Source organism: Triturus cristatus, chromosome 4_1, assembly GCF_964204655.1.
Source record: "Triturus cristatus chromosome 4_1, aTriCri1.1, whole genome shotgun sequence".
Classification (NCBI taxonomy): domain Eukaryota; kingdom Metazoa; phylum Chordata; class Amphibia; order Caudata; family Salamandridae; genus Triturus; species Triturus cristatus.
Genome location: NC_140585.1, coordinates 253,694,008 through 253,707,877, shown reverse-complemented (window position 1 = coordinate 253,707,877; position 13,870 = coordinate 253,694,008).

Below are 13,870 nucleotides of genomic sequence, written 5' to 3'. Positions count from 1 at the left end.
TTTGAATAGTCTATGGTGGTTTTCTTCCGTTTGCCCCCCCCCCCCCTCGACACACCCAGCGTGCGGTTGTTTTGGGATTGTCTAGGTGCCGTATTTTCAGTGCCGGCGTTCCCCCGGGGAGGTAAGGGTGCAGTATTCCAGTCTCCGTCCTGAGAGGGTGGATTAGTGCAGCGCGTCCAGTGCTGTGCTTCTGGGGCTCGACCCTGGGGCGGCTCTTCCCGCCTGGAGCTGTATTTCTCTTTGGGTAGCAGTGGTGCAGGGCTTCCGGCGCTATGCCTCTGGGCCTCTTTACCCGGGTTCCGGCTCGTGTCCCAGCCCTGGCCCACGCTAGCAAGATTAAGGAGTGCGGCCTATCTCGAGTGCTGCTAATTTTCTTAGACAACGAGCGACCAGTGACCAAGCCTCAGTCCTGACTTGGATCTCCAGTGCTGCTTATTTACCTTATGCAACTAGCGACCATTGACAAAGCCAACAGTCATGACTTGCTGTAGGCACTGGATGCCAAAGTCATGGCCTGGGGCACGCAAAGTGACTGTTATATTTCTTTTTGGGTGTTACCGCACGGGTGCTGCCTGTCCCGGGCTCCAGCCCGGTCCTGAATCACTGGGATGGCCTAGCTCAGACATATGAGCCATGTAGCCGAGGCCAGAATTATCCTTGTGGGTGGCCCTGCCCAGATTCAGAGAGGGTGGTCAGGGGTCAATTCTGCCCCTCTGGGTCACGCTATCCGGGCTGCAGAGGAGCGCCAGTTTTCACACTTGGCTTGGGAAACCACCCATACTTCATGTAATAATGGGACACCACGGGGCATACACAGCCCCACCGACCAGGATTAGGCGGGATGGACCCCATGCGACAACAGGGTTTTCATCCTTATGGCCTCAGGAAATGTCCCTCGGGTGAAGGATGCCATGTTTGTTGGGAGGCTTGCATATTGTATAGACGACAAAGGGAAGTACACCTAGTGTCACAGCACTCCCTTTGGACCTGCGGGTGGCCTTGACACGTTGCCACAGCCTCTTGAAGCATCATTAGACTATTGGAAGATATTGTTTATTAAATCTGGGGGCCTTAACAGGCTAGAGGGTGTGAGAACTCCATTATCCCAGCCTGATGGAGTAGGGAAGAATCATTGATTTGGCCAATAATGCGGTACTTTTAAAGGTTCGAATACTGCGGGGGTCACGTGTACAATTTACCCCCTCAATCTGGGATAAAGCACTCTCCCTCCATCACTCGCACATGGGCTCAAGATCAAACCTGGAACGCTGCCCACAGAGGTTTGCTCTAAAACTTCAACTCGGCCCCTCCTATGTGCATATGTTGGCCACAATCTGAGCACGATTTTATGATGGGATTGTCACTTAAAGGAGCAATTTAGAGCTGGTGTGTCATTTCGTTGCAGGTGTTGCCTTATGGGTGGGGTCCATGAGCCTGGAATGTGGCAAGTAACGCTGTCTTTAGGGTTACAATTAGCCGGGCCTGCCAATAAGGGTCACTATGCACCAACTAATCACAGCTATGAATTGTATGGCATATAGAATACAGTACACGGGTATTGTTGTACAGTACCAGGGGCTGCCTGGCTTGCAGTGGTTTTTAAAATAGGCCAGTGATGCGGGGATTCGATAATGAGACAAGTATGGCTTTCTTGTTCAGATACCAAAGCCTGCTCACATGTTTGGCAACGTTTAAGCGTGGCGCTGCAGTTTTGTCCAACAAAATCTAAATTTTCTCTTGTATGTAACGAAGGCTAATTAACATAACCTGGCATGGAGTCTCTTCTGTAGTGTGCCTAGTGTGCCACTGTGGGAGTGTGGTTGACACATTAAATTTACACTGCCTCTGGGATAAGCCAAAGTCTCTAGGGGGTGGGCAGGTGTCAGCTTAAGTGTGTACTCCCTTCTCCTGACTGGAGAGGTGAGTTAAGCCAGGCGTGCATACCTCGGCAAAACAGAAACATTTACAACATTGGTAGAGAATGCCTAGGAGTTGTTGGCAGCCCATTCGCAACCGCCCCACAGGGCGAATGTTTTAGGCCACAAGGTTTGTGGAGGGCTCTTGTGTGGAAGCCTGGCAAAGAGCTACGGTCAGGCTAGGATGTCTCGTGCTTTTGCCGCACTGTTGGGTCCCAGTCACGGGCGGAATGTATCAGGGTGAGTTGGCTGTGGGTCAGGAAGCGCCAAGGCATCAGGAGCACTGAGCGGCTTACAGCCAGATGCGGTATCCGATGCAAGGGGCATCTGTTAGATTAGAACCCTACTCCGAGGCACCACCTTAAGTGCTTGGAGGTCTGTTGGCACCGCCTTTCAATGGGAGCCATTGTCTAGCCGGCTGCTCGGAGCAGAGCATTTGCAGGCGTAAGTAACAGTATCAGCTGCCAGTTCAAACGTGCATCTTTCACTAATTTTCTGAGATAACTGGGACAGGAAGTAAGGCGGGATGGATAACTTTCTTCTACCTGCATTGGCACATCTTGTCAGGAGTGATTGGCAAGGGGATGGCACCTCAGCCAGGTACTGTTAGCACCCATCCACACTAAGCTGATGGTTTAGGTCACCCTGGGCCGCATTTACACAGCCCAGTATTAGGCCCTTGTTGGTCAGTGCCAGGAATTACTAAATTGAACTGAACAGGAGGCGTGACCGTGGGTTACAATAGCAGAAGTTTGGGGAGAGCTAAAATCCACCCATGCTCAAGGTGTAGTTTTAAGTAGTGGGAGTTGGCACTCTTATTTGACCACGGGTTCGATGCTACACGAGGGCATCGCCGCATTGCGGCCAGAGCACGGGCATTGTGTGTTTCCCAGGGAGCAGCAAGTGAAGGCAAGGCTCTTTCTAAATCTGGCACCAGAACACAAGGTAGCCAGGGCCAACTTGTCTGTTGGGTGACTTGTGTAGGCACCTGTGTAGTTGTCACTTCACAAAGGGGTGAGTTGGCTCCAATAGAGGGCACAATGCATATATTGTTTCAAACCAGATTTGACACCATTAATGTCTTCACCAGGGTCTAGCAATCAAAGAGGTCTGTGAAATTGTCTGGTCAATGGCGCGGATTAAGTGCACTCTAGAACTGAGGTTAGGTGACACAGGAGGGTGAGTCAAGATACACCTGTGGTGTGGCGGCACGCGAGACTGTCAGCTTATGTTCCGTATCACCAACCAGAAGGGTGCCGTGTGGCAAATCCGTAAATATGTTTTAGAATGACATAGATGCCAGTCAGGAGAGGTTTGTCAAATATATTACACTGATTGACAGGTATTGCTAACAAACCCATCCACACCAAGCCTATTGCTTAGGTTCCTGGGCCGCATACACACAGCCCGGTATTAGGCACCTGCGGTTGTTAGCGCCATGAGTTACTAAATTACAACTGTACAGTGGGCGTACTTGCTTGCCAGGCAGTATTGCTACGGCTCCCAATGGCCGATCAGTCAGACACCAGTAACGGTGAGTGTGGCTGGCCCTCTGTGCAGTTGTTAGGGGAATTTAAATTCCATGTACAGGTTACACTAAACTTGCTACTAGGGGGTCTCGTGTGTGAGCGGGTTAACTGCTTTAAAAAAGGAATAAAAAGGAGTATGGCATAACACATAGACTATTAGGAATTAAATCAGGGACCAGCTACCTTCACACATGGATTTTGGTGGAGGGCAATTAAGTCTGGGATAACCAAGTGTACCGGGTGTAGTGCATTGCATCTTTCGTCAAAGCGGGTTGGCACACAGGGGGTGTCTAGGATCGGCCAGGCACACCCTGCAGTGTAGAATGCAAAAGAACTGCACGTTGCCACTATTTTAGGTGTGACAGATGCAACAAATTGATCCCTCCCAAAGCAAACCAAGGTTCTTATGGTCAGATGCACAACAGACAACCGTTCACTCCAGGTTCACTGAAGGTAGTCTGTTAGCAGAGGTATAGAATGGGACGTCCTGCGCCAGGGTGCGGATATTGCACGGGCGACACAGCAGATAGTGTGCTGTCAGACGAGGGTGCTTACAGGCTAGGAGGCCAGGCAAGATAGCAGAACCAATCCTAAAGATCTCTCTCCCCCACTGAACTGCCCGAGAATGTCGGTGTGGTGGGATTCGCAATGTTACGGGTATTTTCCCGCCCATACAGGGGCAGAAGGGTACATTGTAGGTATCAGCATAAATAGAGTGGTGCTTGATCTTGTGGAGGGCAATATTCCCTGGAATAACAAAGTACTAGATCATTAGCTGGGTTGAGCATCAAGGGTCACAGCTGGTTAGCAGGTATGTGTGTATCTGTCATCAAGCTTTAGTTAAGCAAGCCTAGTAGGAGGCGTAAGTTCTCACTCCAAATGGTTGCTGTGACTGCAATAGTGTAAGTTATACGAACAGTCCATTTCACCATGTTTTATTAATCACAATGATCGGTGCACATGTCTGTTCAACTTCAACTAAGAGGGTGCACTCTGCTCCCAGGGCAGGTTATGGGTTGCTTCAGTAAGCATGAAATGCCCCGCCCGCATAGCCAGAGTACACAGCCTGGTTGTGGAAGCATTCTTCGAAGCAAGTGCGCTGCTGTTCCATGAATTGGGGAAACAGGTGTTAGGGAGCACAAAATGCTAGAAGGACTGCAACTACAGGTTGCAGGAGGTGGGAGCCACATCAGCTTGAAGGGTAATATAGCGATGGTTAAGAGTAGAGCTCCCTCCTGGGAGACCATCACATCCTTGCAGGTCATGCGAGGCACTGTTACATTCCCAGAGAAGCATAAACCGCTCCATGCGCAAGTTCGCAGAGCAAGGGGCTTTGGCTTCATCAGGCATGAGCTATGCCGGGCGAACACCAAATTTTTACAAGTTATTTTGACAAAGTTGGGGTGCACTTGGCACAGGTGGGCTTGGATCTGTTCCTACTGGACATGAAGGAGGCCCGGGAAATTGCAGGTTGCAATGAGAAAGGAACTGTTTTGGTGGGGGGCTCTTTAGGCGACAGTGGCCACCTCCAGAGCTGTGGCGGAGTTACAGAGTGATCTGGAAGCATATGGGTACAGAAGGGTACCTCTGCAAGAGCACATGAGGGGTGCCAGAGCCAAATCCCAGGAGCCTCAGGGGAGAGACCTGGTGTAATTCGTCGGCGCCCCGTTAGTCCTTCGGGCAGTTGTGGGCCTGAACAACCGGGGGCTTTCCTTGCTACGCTCCGCCCTGAAAGGGGCGTGAGTAATAAGGGACCAATGTGTCACGTGATCCAGTAAGGGGATCACCCCCATAAGGGTAGCGCTGATTGATTTCTCCACAGTGCATGGCTCATCAGGCGGGCAGGGCAGCATAGGTTGGTACAGCTGCCTGCCCTTGGATCACCCGTGTGATAACCCACCATATTGCGTACTTTTGTGTGGAATAAACCTGCAGCAATATTTTTCCCAAACAAAAGTTGTGTTGTGTATTTATTTATGCATGCATACTCTGTTGTGGTATGGGTGGGGTGTGTTGCCATAATGGGACTATGTGGCTGCCCGCGGCCCCCGCAGGGGGCCACCCAAAACGGACAGCCCATTTAGTGCCATTTGGGCACATCCCCACCCCCACTAATAATGGGGGACTCACGGAAGAGTCCCCTTACCAGACGCGTCACTTCCGGCATGGAGAGGAGGTGGGGAGGTATTTATGCCTCCCCCAGCCATCTTGGTGTCCTCTTTGCGCCGGACACGCCGTCTCCCATCCTACCACTTACCCGGCGTGGGGTTGGCAGGCAAAGTACATAGAACGTTGTAATGTTTTCTTTGTCGTTGCAGGCGGAGTTACAGGGCGATCTGGAAGCATATGGGTACAGAAGGGTACCTCTGCAAGAGCACATGAGGGGTGCCAGAGCCAAATCCCAGGAGCCTCAGGGGAGAGTCCTGGAGTAATTACGTTGGCGCCCCGTTAGTCCTTCGGGCGGTTGTGGGCCTGAATAACCAGGGGCTTGCCTTGCTACGCTCCGCCCTGAAAAGGGCGTGATTAATAAGGGACCAATGTGTCACGTGATCCAGTAAGGGGATCACCCCCATAAGGGTAGCGCTGATTGGTTTCTCCACAGTGCTTGGCTCATCAGTCAGCAGGGCAACATAGGTTAGTACAGCTGCCTGCCCTTGGATCGCCTGTAAGATAACCCACCATATTGCATACTTTTGTATGGAATAAACCTGCAGCAATACTTTTCCCAAACAAAAGATGTGTTGTGTATTTATTTATGCATGCATACTCTGTTGTGGTATGGGTGGGGTGTGTTGCCATAATGGGACTATGTACACATGCGTCAAGCAGAAATGTAAATTAGTTGGTTTATTAGCTCTCTTGACAACACGGAGACCTCCCAGCCTGCTTCATTCACCAACCGTTTCTGAAGCCGTGCTGTCTGCTCCCTAGAATGCAAAGCTGCCTTCCAAGAATGCCACGGCAACGGCCTCGAGACCGCTGTGGTTACATAGGGCAGGCTGCAATTACACAGATCACAACAGAAATTCTGTCCTCTTACTGCACAGTGAAAACCACCATTGTATAATATACACCAGAGGCGCAACTAAAGCCAAATTTCGGAGGGGCTACTAAATATTTCGGGGGGGCCTGATTCTTCCAGCAATATGCAGAGTGGAGCTGCAGGGGCTCTAAGAAGGGGTGAAAACACAACAAAGCCTTGTTAGCAATAGGCCTGGGCTAAATTTCCGTTCCACTCACGGAAATTGCGATAATTTGACATTTTCGAGTTCCGCGGAGAGCGCGAAAATGTCAAAATTTCCGCATTCCGCAGCTTAGCAATAATTTGTTTCTTGCTCGCGCTGTCAAATAATACATTCTCGCGCGCGCGCGATCGCCTTACCTGAATCCCCACGTTCGCCGACAAGTTTTCCCGATCCGGTCGCGTTCTCCACGAGATGTTGGATTGTTGGTAGCCATTTGCGCTGTCTCGCGACAGTTCGCGCCCGCAGTAATGTCATTGGTCACGTGATCGCGTCTTTCTTCTCGCGATCATGCACTGCGAGAAGAGTGAAAACAAGATGGCCGCGCCCGCGAGCAACCGCATGGGTAAGTTGGCGAGCCGCGACCACGCAGAAAATACCGCGAACGGGCGGGAAAAAAACTTCCGCATCTTCGCGATATATATTTTTTTTTTTTAAACTTTATTTATAAGGTTTTAAACAATACAGACAATTGCATCGTAGTCAGGAGCATTAAAACAGTACATTGTTCTCATCAGTATTCGGCACATCTGTCTTTCAGGTATGGTCGTACAGGCACAGCCCACCAGCATATTCATCCGGGCCCAGCCCATCACCCCTCGGAACATCTCAGCGGTATCCGCCCCGGCCATCTATCCACATCAGTAATGCAGTGGGATCTTTGCAGTGTCAATTGGCTCATTCCCTTCTTACCCCTCCCCCCTCCTCTCCACCCTCCCCAATCTCATGCTCCACTCTACAGTTCGCAGCAGTATTACCCTGCGGGTGTGTAAGTAGATAGCCTGTCAGTGGCCCCCAAATATCGCCAGTTCTAGAGGCCCCCGGCAGCAACTCCGCATAGGTTCCTAACTGTTCCTGACAGTAGATCAAGTCGTCAAGCCACACTTTAAATTTCGGCGCTCTCCCTCTGCTCCTGCGACACGCCACCCGTCGCTTTGCCAGCAGAAGCGCTAGCGCGACATACTTGCGATAGGCAGCCTTCAATGGCTTGACATATCCCAGGATTGCCAGTAGAGGCGTAGGTTCAACCCGTTCATTTATCATCATAGCCAGGGCATCAAACACCTCTCTCCAGTACGCATGTATCTCCGGGCACTCCCAAGCCAAGTGCAGAAAACCCGCATTCGGCGCTTTGCACCTTTCACAGTTATTCGCCTCTCTCAGCTTGTATCTACACAGCCTGGCCGGCGTATAATACACTCTATGCAAGAATTTATAATGCACAAGGCGCAGTCTGCTGCTGGCCGAGACCTGTTTTGTCTGCAGCGCACAGTACTCCCACTGCTCATCCGTGAGCTCGATTCCCAACTCTGCATCCCAGCCCGCGCGGGCCGGGGCAGCCAATACTTGCCGCTGTGTGTGGACGGTAGAGTATATCAACGAGACCAAGCGTTTCGCCGTCGCGCTTTTAAGAAGTAAATGGAGTGGCGCAAGTTCAGGGGGTTCGTCCGGGAAGCCGGGAGTAAGAGAACGTACGCCCTGCCGAAGACGGATATATAGGAATGCATCGAGAGGAGTACTCGGTGAGTCCTGAAGCATGTGTTCTAGCGTGCGAAATCGACTACTGTGGTACAGATCCCCCCATGTGCGAACATGCACTTGTTCCGCAAATTTGCGGAACACCGTTTCCTGCAACAGGGGCAGATTGGGGTGGTAGACGAGGGGCAGCAATGGGAAATAGAGCATAGGCGCATCGAGTATGGTACAGATTCGTTGCCACGCCGCTGCAGTGCAGGTAATTGTCGTTCCCGGTGTCTCCCTGCCAGTAGGCACCTCCCAAAGCGCTCCGTCAATTGGGATGGGGTGAGCGAGCCAGTGTTCCGCCGCGACTTGCGGCATATATCGCGGCTGGCGTACCCAGAAGTACGCATAATGTGCCTGTGCACTTAGATAGTACAATTCAAGGTCAGGCACTCCGAAGCCCCCCTGCGAGTATGGCCGCGTAAGGACTGCCCATTGTATCCGCGAATGCTTGCCCCCCCACACCAGGCGTATCAGCTCAGACCGCAGTGTTTTAAAAAAATAATTACCGGGGTAAAACGGTATATTGAGGAATAAGTACAACAGCTGGGGTAAAATCACCATTTTTATCAGGGAGGCACGTCCCGCCATTGAAAGCGGGAGGGAGATCCAGCGGGTCACGCAGTCCGCAATACGCATCAGAGTCGTGCCGTAATTAAGACGCATGAGCGCATCCCTGTCCCTCGAGATCGTAATGCCCAGGTAGCGCACCTCATCCTCACACCACTCCAAGGGGTAGTCTAGCGGGAATCGGTTTGCGGCGTCCGTCAAGGGGAAGACACACGACTTACTCCAGTTTATTTGAATCCCAGAGAGTCTCCCGAATACTATGAACTCACGGAGGATCGGGTTCAAGTTGACATGCGGCTCTCGGACATACAAAGTAATGTCATCCGCGTATAGGGAGATTAATATGTGACGCATGTTGCAGCGCAGCGCCTTATCACAGTGATGCTGTCGTAGCTTTGCCGCCAAGGGCTCCACCGCGAGTGCGAAGAGTAAAGGGGACAGAGGACATCCCTGCTGGGTGCCCCTTGTAACCGAGAAAGCACTCGACACGCGACCATCCACAAGTACCTTGGCCATGGGCATACAATACAGCAACCGAATCCAAGAGAGGAAGAGAGGTGGGAACCCCATACGCAGCATCACCCCAAACATGTAATCCCATTCAAGGGAGTCGAAAGCCTTCGTGGCATCCAGAAATACTGCCGCCAGAGGTAGCTCAGGCGCAACATTATTCAACACCGAGAAAAGGGTGCGCAGGTTATGGGAGGTTGCACGCCCAGGCACGAACCCCGATTGATCAGGGGCACCAAAGCTTCCATCAATAAGGCCAGCCGGTTGGCAATGAGCTTGGCCAGAATTTTGACATCGCAGTTAAGGAGTGACAATGGGCGATAGGAGTCGCACAGGCGAGGCTCCTTCCCAGGCTTCAATATGGAAATGATCAGGGCCTCCCGCATAGACGGCGGGAGGTGCCCAACCTCCAGGGCATCTTCGTAAACCTCACGCAGTATGGGGGCCATCTGATCTATATACAGTTTATAGAACTCAACTGGTATGCCATCTGTGCCAGTGGCCTTCCCGGATTGAAGCTGCATTATAGCCTCGCGCACCTCGTCCAATTGGAACGGGGTGCAGAGGAACTCCCGCTGTCGGTCACTTAGCCACCCGAGCGCCACATCGGCCAGGTAGCCCTCCAGGTCTAGCACCCCAGCCCTCTGTGTGGTATACAGCCGCTCATAATGTGCGGCGAAGGCATTTAGGATGTTCGTCGTATCTCTGTATACTTCCGCCCCTGGGCCTTCCAACTCCAACACAAGGGAGGAGTGCCGTGGTTTCCGGAGAAAGTCTGCCAGCGCCTTACCCGGCCGCTCGCCCTCCCCATACCGCCTAGCCGTCCAGTATTTACCCCGAAATCATGTCTCTTGTTGCGCTTCCGCCATATACTCAGTGAGCTGCTCTCAGAACTTGAGCTGGGTGGCGCCATCCGGGCACTCAGCCAGCTGTGCTTCCAGCCCTTTCAGGTCTCCCTCCAGTCGCCGCAGAGTGCCGACAATATCCTTGAGCACCCCCGCCCCCTTAGATATGCAGTAGCCGCCAAGCGTGACCTTAAAGGCCTCCCAGACGGTCTCGACATGCTCAACTGTTCCTTTATTTCGAGCAAAAAAATCGCTCACCTCCTCCCCCAGCCCATCCTGAAAAACCGGGTCCAGCAAGATGGACACGCGCAGTCTCCAGCTATTGCGTGGGGGGCCGTAATCCGCCGACGCCAACGTAAGGCGGACAGGGGCATGGTCAGAGTAGGTACGCGCCAGGTGCTGCACCTGCGCTATAGCAGGCCCCATACCACGGGACACAAAGACATAATCCAAGCGCGCCCAGGACGCCGCTCGTGCTGTAAAATGCGTACCCTCCCTCGCATGTGGGTGCAAGTGGTGCCAGGTGTCCGGTAACTGATAAGTGCAGAGTATGTCATGAAGGGCCGCCCTTGCCCGGGTATAATGATGCGCGGCAGGGTGTGACCTATCCACCCCTGGGTCACAGGTGACATTGAAATCTCCTCCCCAGATAACATGATTGGAGCCCACTGCAAATATTTCAGCCCATAAAGCAGAGTAAAAGTCAGGGGTGTCCACATTGGGACCATAACAGCAAGCCAAGGTGACGGAGTCAGAGCCCAGCCTACCCCAGGCTACGCAGTAACGCCCCTGCGCGTCCCATGCAGCACCCGCCAGTTGGAACGAGGTCCGTTTCTTTATGAGAATGGCGGTGCCCCGAGCGTAGGTGGAGTAAGAGGAAAAAATTCGGTGGTCCGCCCATCTACTGGCGAAGGTAGTGGGGCTCCGGGGGCTGAGGTGCGTCTCCTGCAGCATAGCGATATGCACCTGGTGCCGATCGAGATAAGCCAGTATCTGTCGCTTTTTGCGCGCATCCCCCAACCCCCGAACCTTCCAAGTAAGGATGTGCAGTTTGTCTCCTACTCCATCCGGCATAAGTAGACACAGTCCATACTAGTCAACAAGGGCCATGTCCGCCAAACACAGAGCCTCAGCTGTAAGCCCCCACAGTGCCATAATGCAATTGCCGCTGCCCTCTTGGGCCTGTCAGCTAAAACCATGCTCATAGGATCCGATCTCGATCCAGCCACAACCAATAAGAACAAGCAAGTCTGATAAACACCCTGTGAACAACCTCCCCCCTCCCACTGAAGCATCCCCAACGTGCCAGAAACAGATCCCCCCCCTCTTATCCCTCCCAAACAAAGAACATAATAACAACAAAAAAAGAAACTCAGCAATCCCAAAACAAAGTCCAATAAGGCAAGGACCAGCCCGCATGGCCCAGCCCATGCAGTCTGCCGCCACAGGGGGCTACCCATGGGGGATCGCTTAGGCGACTGCGCTCTCCCTCCCCGCCCCGCCAGGTCACCGAGCATAGTAAGGCTCAGACACAGGCGGAGCCGAGAGTGCCCAGCCGGTTAACAGTCATTCTTCAGAGCGAGCAAATCAGTGATCAATACACAGTCTCTTCACCAACTATCCACCCCGCCCATCAATCCCCATCATCACCCTGCTCATATACTAGTACGAATCACATAGGCCCACATACAGACCATGCATTCAGCGGGGCAGGAAAGAAGGCAATACTACATCTTCTGTGTGTCAGCGTCCGCTTTCAATGGTGAAGGGGGGCGCGCCGCCGCGCCATTGTCCATTCCGCAGCCAGTTTGTTTCAAATGCTTAAGAAAGTCCTCCACCTGCTGTGGCGACGTGAAGAACCGCTGCCGACCCTGATGAGTGATCTGAAGGCGTGCAGGGTACAACAGCGCATAGTCTATCTGAGCCTGCCGCAGTTTGGCCTTTACCGTTGTGAACTTGTGTCGCTCCTCCTGGACCAGCTGAGTGAAGTCCGGGTATACTGTGAATGCGTTGCCGTCGTATGACAGTTGCTTTTTGCTTCTTGCTATCCGCAAAGTAGTATCCCGGTCCCGGTAATTTAAAAGTCGCGCTATGATGGGGCGAGGCGCACTCCCAGGGGGTGGCCGCTGGCTAAGTGCACGGTACGCCCTCTCAACAATGAATTGCCACGAAAGGGCATCCGCCCCTACAGTTGCCAGCAACATCTTTTCTATATAGTCCTCCATACTCCCCGTATTGGTGGACTCCGGTATACCCACGACGTGTTGCGCCGGCTACGCGCCTCCAAGTCCTCATTCTTCACGGCCACTGCCCTCAACAGTTTCTCCATGCGATTGACCTGTGTGGCGACTCGGGCAGCGGAATCTTCAGTGTCCGATATGCGTCTCTCAGCTTCTGTGAGCCGATCGTCATGGCCCTCCAATTTGTGGGTGATAGCATCGATACACGACGACATCCCGTCCATCTTGTCAGCCATAGTAGCGAAACCTTGTCGTACCTCCAGCAGTATGCTCTGGACATCAGCCGTCGCCACAGGCCCAGCGCCCCGGGGTCCCTCCTCTCTGTCCAGCTCCCGATCTTCCTGCGAGGCGCGCATACCCTTCTTGGGCGCCGCAAAATTCAGCTTGGGCTGTCGTGTATCTGTCTTCCCCATGTCGCCGCCGCTATGTCACTGTCTCCCTCAGACCGTTCTGACCCTCCACGTGGTCGCCCTCAGGTGCCTCAGCGCCGATCTCCACGAAATACCTCGTCCAGAAAACCACTCAGGAGGGAGGGGGAGGGGTCCAAATCTCCAGGGCCACTCAAAGGGACAGGCTCAAAGGCCACAGTGCGAAGTCCACAGCATCGCGGGGGGGGGCACCGGGCAACCACCAGCACAGCGACCAGGTATCCAGGGCGCAGTCCACTTCAGGTAGCACCGTCATCGGCAGCCGTCCAGCCCTTCGGCACGTCTCTCCGTCCCCCCCGCAGGAATCACCCCCTTCTCCAGCACTCTTTCGCAGGGCTCCGCACCCCACCGCTGCTGCTGCCAATAGATCCCCAGCGGGGGGCAGTTAGCGCTCCCGCACCCAGAGAACAGTTGGGCTATGTCTCCTCAGCCAGCACTCACCAAGGGCCGGGGGGAGCCGCCTCCGCCGCCGCAGCACCGGGGTCTCGCCGTGAGGATCCAGGGGTCTCCCAGCAGTGCTCACTTGCTTCTCCTCCGATCCCGGCTCCGGTGCCCAGCGGGTGACCTCTGCAGCACCACCGCCCCAGGAGGCAGAGGGGGGCAGGTCCGCTCGCGGCGATCTCGGCACTCTCGCGTCTTCCGGTCAGGCCCAGGCACCGCGTGGGCAGCACCGGGCTCTCGTGACCACACGGGCCGGGAGAGGGCTCCGCAATGCTACGCTCTCCCGCCCGGGTCCAGGTTCACCGCAGGATATCTCGTCCGGCACCGCTCCAATTACGACGCTTTTTTCACCGGGGCCACAGCAGCATGGGCGCTTCCCGCTAACACCGTTGCTTCACCTGTACTTCGCTCCGAGAAGGATAATTAGGCGGAGAAATGCGCTGGGCTGCAGGAGCCTCACAGCAGTGCGGCCATTCTGCTCGCGCGCCACCTAGCGCCCCCCCATCTTCGCGATTTTTCCGCGTGTTTGCGGAGATTTTTAATATTTTCGCGATAATTTGCGAAAGTCACTTTCGCAAATTCCGCCCACCCCTACGTAAATGGTATTTTAAAGCCTTGTGAAGTACTC